This window comes from Procambarus clarkii, chromosome 13, assembly GCF_040958095.1.
Source record: "Procambarus clarkii isolate CNS0578487 chromosome 13, FALCON_Pclarkii_2.0, whole genome shotgun sequence".
Classification (NCBI taxonomy): Eukaryota; Metazoa; Arthropoda; class Malacostraca; order Decapoda; family Cambaridae; genus Procambarus; species Procambarus clarkii.
Window position 1 is genome coordinate 1,029,329 of NC_091162.1, and position 12,805 is coordinate 1,042,133.

The 12,805-nt window shown below is 51.1% G+C and overlaps 1 protein-coding gene across 3 annotated transcripts in view; it reads right to left on the reverse strand.

Annotated features, from left to right (window-relative positions):
* Positions 1–12,805, reverse strand: part of LOC123757295 (rab-like protein 3) — a 130,779-nt gene that overhangs the window by 42,969 nt on the left and 75,005 nt on the right. The window lies entirely within an intron of this gene.

Below are 12,805 nucleotides of genomic sequence, written 5' to 3' on the forward strand. Positions count from 1 at the left end.
GTTAAATGTAATTAAAGTTCCTTTTCTAGTGGACTGGTAACTCCCCGAGCTTAGCTCCAGTACCACCAAACTTTAGCCCAACACACCATGCTCCCAAGACCCATTCATCTCTTGCTAGGCACCAGAACCAAAATCTGGTTAAATCTGTATAGTGAGAGGAGCAGGGGACAAGAGATCAACCACATAACTGGGGAAGTTCACCAAAAAACAATAGTGCAATAAAACTTGGCTATTGCATCAAGGAAATTGGGCTACTCTTTGGAAAGTAAGGCAAGCAATCACCGGTGCAAGCCTCTGCAGTACACCACCACCAACATTGAAGACAACTGGTATACCTGAACGTGATGCTATCAAGCCCTGCTGTGTTGGACAGGACAGGTGTAAACAGGGCGCTGTTGCAGTCATGAAAGAAAGACCTGAAGAACTGAGGCAGTATCCCTCAAATCAAGTGTGTGTACAGATTACATCAAAACTGCCACTTATTACAAAAAGTCTGCCAACCTAGATTAAACTAGGACATAACACTGCACCCAAAAAGCAGAGAAATACCTGAATATAAAGGACAATCAATACAATTTAGACTTGCCATCTTGGTTTTGCAGCAAGTTTCAAGGCATGTCTGCCACCCTCGAGGCAGAGAGGAGGTACAAACAAAGACCCCAGAAACACACCACTGAGAAGAGAAGTGGTGTCCAGTTTATGCAGAGACAAGGGATAAGAGAACACATTCTTACAAAGCAACAGACTTTCAGGGACAAGAACTAAACAACAAACAGGGGTCAAAGGACAAACTTCCTCCAATAACCTAAATGCCTTGGGTTTTTTTCACAGAGCCTCAATAAAAGAAACAGACAGCATCAAACAGCATTTCCTGTTTGATGGGAAGCCAAAACCACTGGCCCATCTCAAAACACAAGCCAGGAGAGTAGGTCCAGTTAGCCTGTCCCAACTCAAGGGAGCAGCTCCTTGCTCCACCTCTGACAGTCATCAGAACCAGCAACATAACCTCAGGTCAAGCCCAGCAAAAATGACAGACTTTCCCAAAGACACTTAACAAAATATAATATAATACACAGCAGGTATTAAATAATTGCAGCAGCAGTAAATGGGGTGAAGCTGTGATAAACAAGTAATGCAAACACAAACAGCTGTGAATTATGAGACGACTACTTTCCATTCATAAACAAAGAGACGGCCAATGGATGAACGAGCAAATGGTAACAAGAAAGGGTGTTGTTATTAGGCTGACTGCTTGAAACTGTCGAGCAGCTCAGTCCAACAAAGGAGAATGAGAAGCAGAATTAAGTCCACAGCTTCCAGCAGCTGAGGCTGAAACAGAGAAGGAAACCAGTTGATACAGAACATGTGAGCTGAAGACTAGATGTTCATAAACTTGATCAGAAACAATCGCAACAGATGGGCAATGATGCCACCCGCTGCAAGTGGGTTGCTAAAGCCTAGATTGTAAAAACCAGCATTGAATGTAATGAAACGCCATTTTCTGGGTGAGTCCCGGAGGCTCCCCGGAGCTATCCATGGCTGATATGGATATCCTAACTATTTTGCATCAGTCGATGTGGGTGGAGTTCTAGCCTACCAGGGACCACGAGCCTGAACCTGGCCCCCTCACAGAGGCACGAGAAGCAATGGCCCATAGAAATGCACATGTGATTTGGAGCATTCTATATCTGCCATCGACCGGGACAGGCACCCAGAAAGGTAAGTGCCACAAAATAAACCCCTATTCTGGTTAACAACGAAAATTGACAAACGAGTGGACAGAACTCCCCAAAAGACAACCGAGCAAACAAGCATGATGTCACACGAGCCGCGCCGCATGTCTGTGCAGCTCACAGGGGAGCCCCAGACCCCCGAGCCGGCGATCCACACCCCAGTTCTGAGGCTGGATGTCAAAAACCGCGAAAAAACGCCGACCGGAGGGTGGTAGGGATGCCGGGGAGCCTCCGGGACTCACCCAGAAAATGGCGTTTCATTACATTCAACGCTGGTTTTCTGGAGGGAGCCCCTACAGCTCCCCGGAGCTACCTCACCAAAGACTACCAAGAAAACCAAGGGGACTTACCCGGGAGGCGGTCGGTGCTCCACTCCTCAACACGAAGCCGAGACAACAGGCTGCAACCGCCGACCTAAAGCAACACAGGCCCGACTGGGCCCAGGAACATTAACAACGTAGTGTGCAGCCAGGACCCTTTTCAACCGCCAAAATCCCCGTGCCCGAATGTCAGCCCAAGACATATGGCCGAAGATGGCAGCAAGAGCGGCAAACTTATGAAAGTCATGGGCATGGGGATAGACTGCAGGCTGGCTGGATTTAATAACCCTACGGACGACCTGAGAGACCCGAACCCGCGAACAGGGAAGAAGGGAAACCGGATCAACCCAAAGCGCGTCCCCGGACACAGAAGCTGGTGGCGCGCAGATAACGGCGGAGGGCCGCAACCGGACACAACACATGGTGAATCCCCGGCCTGACAAACCAAGCATCTACAACCCAAGGACCCCTCCGGAAAGCAGCAGTCTCATTCTTCGCCAGAAAAGAGGGAGACAGCTGCAAACGAACAAACCGAAGACCACGACCAAAGGAGCAAAAACCTCTGTGCCGGAGAAGAGCATGAAGCTCCGCCATGCGACCCCCAGAGGCTAATGTCAACAGAAAAAGAGCCTTAGCAAAACAATCTTGAACCGAAGGGGCCACAACAAACCGAGAAGCGGAAAGATAGGAGAGCACTCTGTCCAAGGACCAGGACGGCTCGGCGGCGCATGAGCAGGCCGGAGGTGAAACAACGCCTGAGACAGCTTGCAAAACGGCGCAGAAGTAACATCAATACCGAAAGCAAGTTGCAGCTGCTCCGCCAGTGCCACACGATACAAAGCGACAGTATTAGGCATCAGATGACGGTCCTGAAACAACCAAGAGAGAAAGGACAACACCACCTGAACCGAAAGTGAGGAACAACGACGAAGGGTCAAAAAGAACCAGAAGGACCGCCAGGAAACTTCATACTGCCACCGAGAGGATACTCGCAAGTGAGAAACCAACAAGGAAGCCACCTGCTCACCATAAAGATGGTGATAAACACGAGTCAAAAACACCAAACGCGAAGACACGCGGAGAAGAGCGAACCAGGCACGTACCGGACCGGCCCGATCTCCTGAAAGAGGCGGAGCCGCTGAAAAACCTCCAGGTTTGGACACTGGGCAAGCAGCGCCTGAAACCACAGGTGGGCCGGCCACCAAGGGGCCAAGAGGACCACTCGACCCTGGTAAGTCTTGAAGCGAGCCATGACCTGGAGCAGTAGCTGAACCGGGAAAAAGAGGTACAGGAACCCCCACCTCGACCAGTCAGGCGAAAAGCGTCGATCCCGACGGCCTCGCAGTGGGGGAAGGGCGCCACGTAAACTGGAAGACGCCTCGACCACGCCGACGCGAAGAGGTCCACCTCCGGGCGCACGAACGTCTGGCAGAGCCAACGGAACGAGTCGGCATCGACCGTCCATTCCGTGGACAGGGGAACGAACCTGAACAGGCCGTCCGCCAGGATGTTGGACACCCCCCCGGATGTGAACCGCCAGGAGAGCCAAACCCCGAGAACTCAGCACACGAGTCACCCAAAGCGACCAACCCCAAAGAGCCAAGGATCACATCGGACCCCCTCGGTTCAGACAATGAACCACTGGGGAGCAGTCTGAATGGAGCCGGATCGTCAATCCGCGGGCGATCAGAACCCTCCGAAGCACAAACCATACCGCCGCGAACTCCCGCACCGTACTGTGGACCCGACGGAAGGACGGACCCCACCGCCCCAGGCCGGCCTGGTGAACACTGGTCACAAAACCCCAGCCTAGAGACGACGCGTCCACGAACACATCGAGCGAGGGCTTGGGCAGACGCCAAGGCACTGAACCCCGAAAAACCCGAAGAGGAAGCCGGCGACGCAGCAGCCGACACAAAGCCCCCGGGGGTCGAACCCAGCGATCGCAAGAGAGGAGGAATGGACATCCCTAAAGGAACCAGAACAGCCGACGAAGCCAAACCCGACCCGGCGGGTAGACCAACATCGCAAAGTTCAGGCTGCCGCACAAACCCTCGAGCAACTGCCGGGTGACCTGGGAGCCCCCAGAAACAGACACGGGCGAGACTGCAGCCGAAGGAGAGACTCCGGAGGAAGAGACAAGGAAGCGGTCCGAGAGTCCCCCACAAGATCCAGCCAGGACCGAACCTGGGAGGGCACCAGATGGGACTTCCGCCAGTTCACCAGGAACCCGAACCCGGCGAACTGGGAAACCACCAAATCCCTGGCGACCAGACACGCAGACCGACTGGGAGCCCAAACCAGCCAGTTGTCGAGGTAAGCCTACACCCGAACACCTAACAGATGCAGACGGGTCACCACGACCCAGGTAAGGCGTGTGAGCACGCGAGGCACCAGGTTCAACCCGAAGGGGAGACAACGAAAGCGGTAGCACTGACGCCCCACAACAAAACCGAGCCAGTCCTGGAACCCCACATGAATAGGGACGTGCCAATACGCGTCCTTGAGGCCCAGGGACACCATCCAAGAGCCCAGCTCCAACAGAAGCCGGACCTGGGACAGAGTGGTCATCCGAAACGAGGGGCAAGAAACCCAAGGGTTCAGACGGGACAAGTTCAGAATGAACCACAGGTCCACAGAGTCCCGTTTCGAAACTGGAAACAGGCGGGATACCCACCTGAGGGACGGAGTCGTTTCGACCACGCCCAAGCGCACCCACTCCAAGATGACCCGACGGAGCGCAGGAGAGGAAGCCTGCCCCATCAGCCCCGAACCCCCCGCAGGAGGAGGAGCCACCCAACGCCACCGCAGGCCGCGAGAAACGACCCGAAAAGCCCACAAATCGTGAGACCAGGCGTGAGCGAACAGAGACAGCCTTCCCCCCATCGCCCCGTCAATGGGGCGAACTGCGAAAGGGCCGCTGCCCCTTACGAGAACCCGACCTGCACGCAGAGCGAACACCGCGCCAACCAGGCACAGGTGGGACCGTAGGCGGCACCGGCACCGAACCCGACACCTGTGGCCCACCCCCAACAAATGGAATCGCGAGCCCTGGTACGACCCCGCCGGGAAGGAACCCCCCGGTTCCCCCGGAGCATCAACAACTCAGATATAGGGCGGCAAGAGGAAGGAGCCGCCTGAAAATAACGCTCAATCACAGAAGCCTCACAAAGCAGAGGACAAAAGGGGGAAGACAACCTAAGAACCAGGGCCCAAGCGGATTCCAAAGAGGAAGCAAGGACCGCCTGACGACACGTGAAATGGGCAGCGAAAAACCGCAGCAACGCCTCCCGCAGGATCGGCGCAAAAAGCTTCAACATGGCAGACGACACCCGAGCAGCCGAGACCAAGGCGTCAGATGCCAGAACGGCCCCAAGCGCTTCAACATCCTCCGCAAGCCAATCCGAAGATAGCTCCAGGAGGGAAAAGACACGCAGGACTGAAGCCAAAAAGCCACGAGCACGCAAATCCTCCGCCACAAGAGCAGCCAACAGGGAAGGAATCTGCACATGGAGCTGCACCGCACCAACATCCCGCAGAAGGGCAGGAGTGAAAAGACACTCATTAAGGTGCTCAAAATCGCCCCCAGGTAAACCTGGACCACCGTCAACGCCTCACGCCACTCAAACATGCGGGTTTGACAGAACGAGTCCCAAGCATCCAGCGAAAACAAGGGGCAGTCTGCAAGCCAGGACGACCCCGGAACCTCATAACGCACCCAGTATGGAAACAACGATCCAAACCTGAAAGAAGAAGGATCCATTATGGAGGCGTACTCTGGGTCATGCAGGAGGTAAGCCGCCAAGGCTGACCGCACCTCAGGCGGAGAGATGCGGGAAGCCGAAAACCTCCAGAAAAACGGAACCAAACCCGGGGAGGAGCAGAACCCAAGTCCAAATCGTACACAGAGGGGGGAAAGGAAAACCCCACTCCTTGCAACAGTGAGCCCTGCTCAGAAGGACAGAAAATCCAGGCAGGGTTCAATGGAGCCCAAGGCTCCCAAGTCAGCTCCTCCCCAACCCGCAGCCTCTACACCAAGCCCCGGGGCCGAGCCGTCCTCCAAAGCCACGGCCTCAAGAAAAAACCGAACCGGCTCTTTCGGCTGCCCGGGGCAGCCAGAAGAGAAGGGGCCCACTGGTCAGACACTGGAGCAGCGGCCAGAGGAACAGACTCGAATGCCTCCGTAGCCCACCCGGACGGGACAACCCCCGAAACTGCCAGTCTCAGAAACCTCTAAACCCCACCCCGACCCCGAAGCCCTCAGACGCTTAGGGGCCGGAAGCAGGGGGGGGGGGGACAGAATGAACCACCGAAGGGGAAGAATAAGGGGGCGCGGACAGAACCAAGGCCGAAGCGACCAACACCCCTAAGTCCGCGTCCCTGTACACAAAGCGGGGCAGCCTCGGGGCATCCGGGGAAGCAACAACTCGAGTGCGTTGCAATAACCGAAACCTACCTTGCAATGCACGAGCCGCCTGCACCCGAAGTAATTCATCAGCAGACTGGGTGAATTGAGTCACGAACAAGCAACACAGCTCGCAGAACTCAGGGTCGAATGTGTCATCGACCCAACAGGCAGCATGACAAAGGCAAAAAAAATGAGAGTCACCCTGAGACAAGGGGACAGAACAACCCTCAAACTCACACACAGCGAGAGGGGACGCAAGGGTCTCCTCCATCAAACCCGAGCCCCCGCGGGGTTTCCCAGGGCCCCTAGACTGGGTCTGCTAAGGGTTATCCCAGGCAGGGCACTGCTAACCAGCCTCCCAAACTACCAAGCAATCTGCTTAAAGCTAAACCCATGGGACGTGTCCGCTCGCAAAGCCGAAGCAGGGGGTGGCACCACACAAACGACCCTAATATAAGGGGAGGGAAACACAAGGCAGATACCCCACCAGGCAAAAAGAAAAAAAAAAGAAAAACCACCCAAATGGACAACGTACCCAGAGGGAACAGAGCCGGCCGCTGTTATAGGTGAAAACTAGCTACGCAGTATCCTGCGCCCCACCAGTACTATAACTACCACTTACCCCAAGGGAAACAAGGGAGGAAACCCCCCAAACACTCGGGGCGGCCAAACGCCAAGCAGCGAAAAGCCAACAGAGGCAGACCCAAGGTGACTTGTGGAAGGCAACCCCAAGCCCCAAGGGCGGTACTTACAGGGCACTCAGGGAAGGTGACCCTAAGCTCATGCAGCCCGAGTACCTGAGAATACTACTCCCTGCTCACATGATCACCGTAAGAGCAGCACTGAAAACAAGTCACAGCACTGAAATAAGACCGGAGCTGGAGCCACACGACCATGCACTATCCCATCAGCCTCAGAACTGGGGTGTGGATTGCCGGCTCGGGGGTCTGGGACTCCCCTTTCCCCCTTCAGAGGAGGAGGGGGGAGCTGCGCAGACATGCGGCGCGGCTCGTGTGACATCATGCTTGTTTGCTCATTTTTCTTTTGAGGAGTTCTGTCCACTCGTTTGTCAATTTTCGTTGTTAAACAGAATAGGGGTTTGTTTTGTGGCGCTTACCTTTCTGGGTGCCTGTCCCGGTCGATGGCAGATATAGAATGCTCCAAATCACATGTGCATATCTATGGGCCATTGCTCCACGTGCCTCTGTGAAGGGGCCAGGTTCTAGCTCGTGGTCCCCAGTAGGGTAGAACTCCACCTACATCGACTGATGCAAAATAGTTAGGATATCCATATCAGCCATGGATAGCTCCGGGGAGCCGTAGGGGCTCCCCCCAGAAACATGGCCAGCAAAGCAGCCGAAGCTTGAGAGTCACCCACCCAAGGTAGCGGCGCAGCCAAAACCAAACAATCCACAGCACACATCTGCAGGCAAAAAGAACTTCTGAACCCAGCAGGCCACATGATGAAGGCAATAGTAATAGCCACTGGAGCCCAAGAACACTGAACCACATCTTGGAAAAAGTTCAAACAGCAGAAGCATTCAGTATTGATTCACATGTGAAAGTCATAATAACCCAGCCGAATTTGCATATAAGACAAAGAAATCCCACAGGAATGAGGGACACCAACCACCTGAACCATCACACAGATGGGCAGCCATGCTCACTACGGAGTGTGTCTCGATGAAGCAAACACTAAGCCTCTCTTTCAAACACTCGGCAATGAAGTGTGTAAGAAGTCAGATATCACAAAACTCTCATGAGTGACCATGGCTTAAGTTCAAAAGCCCTTATATTTTATTAAGTTAAAATATACAACTCAGTAAAGAAGTTGGATATTTATTTATTTCATTATTTTTTAAGGAGAGCCCTGGGGTTTCAAGTGTCAGGAAAAGTCATTTGCTTGCCAAGTTTGGCACACATGCCAAGGGTTGCCCATCCTTCCAGAAGCAGCTAATACAACTTAGCAGAAGGTGATGAGCTGATAATGAGGCCAGTGTTCGACAAGCAACATCAGTCGGAAAATTAGGGAAGCAGGCTAGTCGAGACCTCAAATGACCTGGGGCTTGATTCAAGAAGCAGTTACGCAAGCACTTACGAACCTGTACATCTTTTCTGAATCTTGTTTACAATTATTAAGCGGTTTTGCTTACAATTATTAAACCGGGAATGAGCACCAGGAGGCTGTTTATAACAATAACAACAGTTGATTGAAAAGTTGTCATGCTTGTAAACTGTTTAATAAATGTAACCAAAGTCGTCAATGATTGAGAAAAGATGTATACGTTCGTAAATACTTGCATAACTGCTTTGTGAATCTGGCCCCTGGTCTGCAATCTGGTGTCAGTCAAACACATCAATTACTGTAGTTACCCCTGAGACAATGATCGCTTGCCTTGTTCACCTGGGGATGTCCAATTTCCTTAAAGCAGTAGCTTGTTATGTTTACAGTTTTTGGTAGTTTCCCTAGTTTTGTGGTTGATCTCTGATTCCCCGCTACCCTCACCTCGAAGATTTAGCTACATTCTGGCTGTGGCTACCAGTAAGTGAGAGATGAGTCTCTGAGGCCTGTGAGGCTTGGTGGCACCAGTGCACAGCACTAGTGACTACTGATGAGTCCCTTCCAGAACATACAGTAAGATTATATTATAACTAATTGTATTCAAATTTGTGTTTTATTGTTTACATGAATAACATGGTCTGTTAAAACCTAGAAAAAAGAAAAATACCACATTTTCTATAAGTATGGATCAATCATGGGTTTGGCTCCCAATTATTTTGGATAATCAAAGTTCCATTGTACCTTTAGTTAAGATTAATGCAGCTAACATTCTTTGACATGTTTTTTGATCAAACTGGGATACATGATTAATCTATGCACTCTGTATGTATCCAATATTCCATTTTGTTATACAATAGGGTAGTTTGCAGTCACATTAATACACTGAATCTGGAGCATTGTACTGGTCATTCACAAAAAATCAGAGTTGAATGTAATGAAATGCCAATTTCTAGATGAGCTCTGGTGACTTTCTGAAGCAACTATCTTCAATGTAAGTGCCATCAGTCACTGAGATCTCTGGCTTACCAGTGTTATGATCTCAGCCTGCAGGAGAAACGAGTCTCCCTCCTTGAGAGTTATTCAGCAAGCCTGACCTGATTAGAAGGTCTAGCAAGTATTGAGGTGATAACGCGTATGTAAAATAGTTGGTTGGATATGTGTAACAGTTTGAGATTATGGGCAATGAAGAAGAAAATAGATAAATGACTGGCTAGGAGATGTGGACATTTTGCTGGAGGCGTGAGGCTCGCTTCTGGAGGGGCTTTGACCTCACTTGAGTGCCAGACATCGCAGGGGGAAGCCGCGCTCCGTTGAGCTCCCGTCAGAAGGGAACCCCTAGTGATATATCTCTAAGAGAAGAGAAGTGTGCAGACGTGCCAGCTGTGGAATCGAGCTGGGGACGTGTGGTCTCAAGTCGTGGACGATAATTAGTGAATATTAAGCCGCCCGGAGGCATTATTGTGGGCCGTGGGAGCGCCCTGACCAGACGCCGTCAGAGGGAAAGCGCCCTCGACCAATTAATCTGTGGTAAGCACGATAAACGCCAGTTCATAGTGATTGCTTGTAGTTGGTCGTGTGCCCAGCGACAGTAGCGATGTTTATTTATAAGTTAGACATATTTTAATAAGGCAGAAAGCCTGAAATAAGAGAGTGGAGAGGGAGGAACACGGAGCGACGTCCGTCCCCTCTGAGCGCTGGCGGACGACTGAGGGAGCCTGGCTCCGGATGTAGGAAGACCCTCCCAGCGAGTGAGGACCGCCGCCAGGCGAGGTGGAGTATGGACCCGCCCAAAACGGGGGAGTCCACTCTCACTGTATGTAGAGGACAGATAGAGGTTTGAGGCAAGCATATTGTGTGGTTATTTTTGTTTATGTGTTAAAGGGGAACATTTTATTGGAACGTCGATGGGTTGCAGGTTTGTCTTTTGGGGAAGAAGTTGCTGAGAACTTCGAAGCCAGCAGATGATGTAGCTGATGAGACTCCAAGGTAGTGGAGCAGAGGACCTCGAGCTGTGAGGAGAAGCAGCAGTGAAGAGGAGTGTCACGTGCTTCTGTAGAGGTGGTGTAGCAGCCAAGAGAGCTGTGGAAGAACCTAACAGAAGGGTGAAGCACCGTAGTTGCACAAGGAAACTTCATGATAGCAGCCTGGAGGAGCTGCAGAGGATCCTGGTAGTGAAGCCCGGCAGAACCTAAAGATATTAGGGTAGTGAACTTCCAGAGGTGGAAGGGGAAGTTCTGGTGGATTACTTATAGGGAGTTGATAGTGTTTGGTTGTCAGTAGCGTGCAAGACGCAGTGAGAGGTGAGTGACTGTTTGCATTCTTATGTCAAGGAGTGTTTTATACTGAAGTTTAGAGTTACAATCGTAGGCTTGATTACCTACAGATGTATGCGTTCTAGGACTGATATTGATCGATTAATCATTGTCGTGTATCAATGAACATTTATACTGATACATGTTATTGCATTCAAATGCTGATTTTCTATATATATATTATCTTGCTGATAGTGCAACAGTGTATGTAGGCTTGACCAACTTGAGGAGGTTAATAGTATCAGGTGGTGAACCAGGAGATAGGATACCACTTGATAAGCTGATAATAGAGTTCTGATGGTATTGGAGTGCAACCTGATTGTGATATTATAGAGTATAGGATTCATTATTATTATATGTGTGTATGTATCGTGTATGTGCTTTGTTCAGTAAATGTGTCACAATTTGCTGGTGTTTGCCCTTGTCCTAGTGAGGCTTCCCAGGAAGTAGTGAAGAAGGAGAGAGAGAGAGAAAGAGCCAAGAACCACTGCTGTGGACAGGGTAAAAGGTAATACTAATAAGTCAAAAAGGGGATTGAGGAGATCATATCACCTAAGGAGAGAGTGGGGAGTCACAGCGGCTCGAGTGGGTGTGTGCACGTGACAACGAGGCTAAGTGTTGGAGCCGCATCCCCTAAACGTGTGACGTTGAGCCCCTCTCCAAGAGCCAGAAGCGCCAAGGGTGATCTCCTAGTATAAGCACTCTACCGAGTTGTGGATTGGGTTGTCCGTAGAGAAGGATCAACGACGACAACACCAACCAACCCACAGTCTATAATAAATTGGGGGCCTGTCCGGGAGAGTGAACTGACACACCCACACCCTGTCCAAGAGTGGATTTGTACACCCTTGCTGAAATAGATAAACTGTGTGACCGCAGGTGTATATTCTCTCTCTTGGGAAGACTCACAGGACAGGATGACAGCAGTCCTGAATTTTAGAAGTTCGGAGAAAGACCTTGCGAGAGCCCAGAAGTACATTGATACAGGAGATGATGAAATCTTGCAAAATTGCACCCAGGAACAACTTTGGTTGATCGGTAAAATGTATGGTGTTAGGTTGAAGTCAAACAGGGCGTCTAGTAAACGAAAGGAAATCAAGGCAATAACGCAGATAGACAGAGTAAGCATGTTCTGCAAAACTCATGACGAGAAGATTCTAGACATGTGCACTAGGAGGCAGATAAGGATGTTGGAAGACCATTTCGGCCTAAAGGGTGGGCAAGATAAGATAGAGGATGGACGCGAGGCGCTACGGACTTGGTTAAGGGAACAAAAAGCAGAAGAAGAGAAGGAAGCGAAACGCCAATGTGAACAAGAGGAAACACAGTGCCAGCAAGGAGGAGCTGAAGCCCTGCCTCAGAATGAAGAACCCGATAGGTTGGAAGAAATTTCAGAGGAAACGGATGATGCGCCAAGTGACGAAGGAATTAATGTAAACTCAAGTAGCAGCAGGGAAAGCAGCCTTGAGAGGCGCGAGATGGAACCAAAGTTGGAACCAGGAGACAATGAGGTACAGCTGCAACGTGAAGAGAGGCAGGCTCGGCTTGAGCAAGAGAAAGCCAAAGCCGAGCAGGAGCGAGCTAAAGCTGAGCAAGAGAAAGCTAAAGCCGAACAGGAAAAAGCTAAAGCCGAACAGGAAAAAGCTAAAGCTGAACAGGAAAAGCTTAAAGTCGGACAAGAGAGAGCCAAGGCCGAACAAGAAACGGCCAAGGCTGAACTGACTATGATAAAGATGGAGGCCGCTAAAGCAGAACAAGAGAGAATTAAGACGGCACGAAGAGAGAACAGAGTGAGAAGTGAGGCGAGATGCAGCAATGGCAGACCCAGTGGAGTCTGGGGAGGAAGAAATTATGAAAGACCCAGAAGAGTCTGGGGTGAGAAAAATTTTGATAAATGGGCAGATAAAAGTAAGTACCCTAAAACTCAGAAGAGTAGGTCGCGCACTTCGTCTGAAAGTGAAGATGGAGGA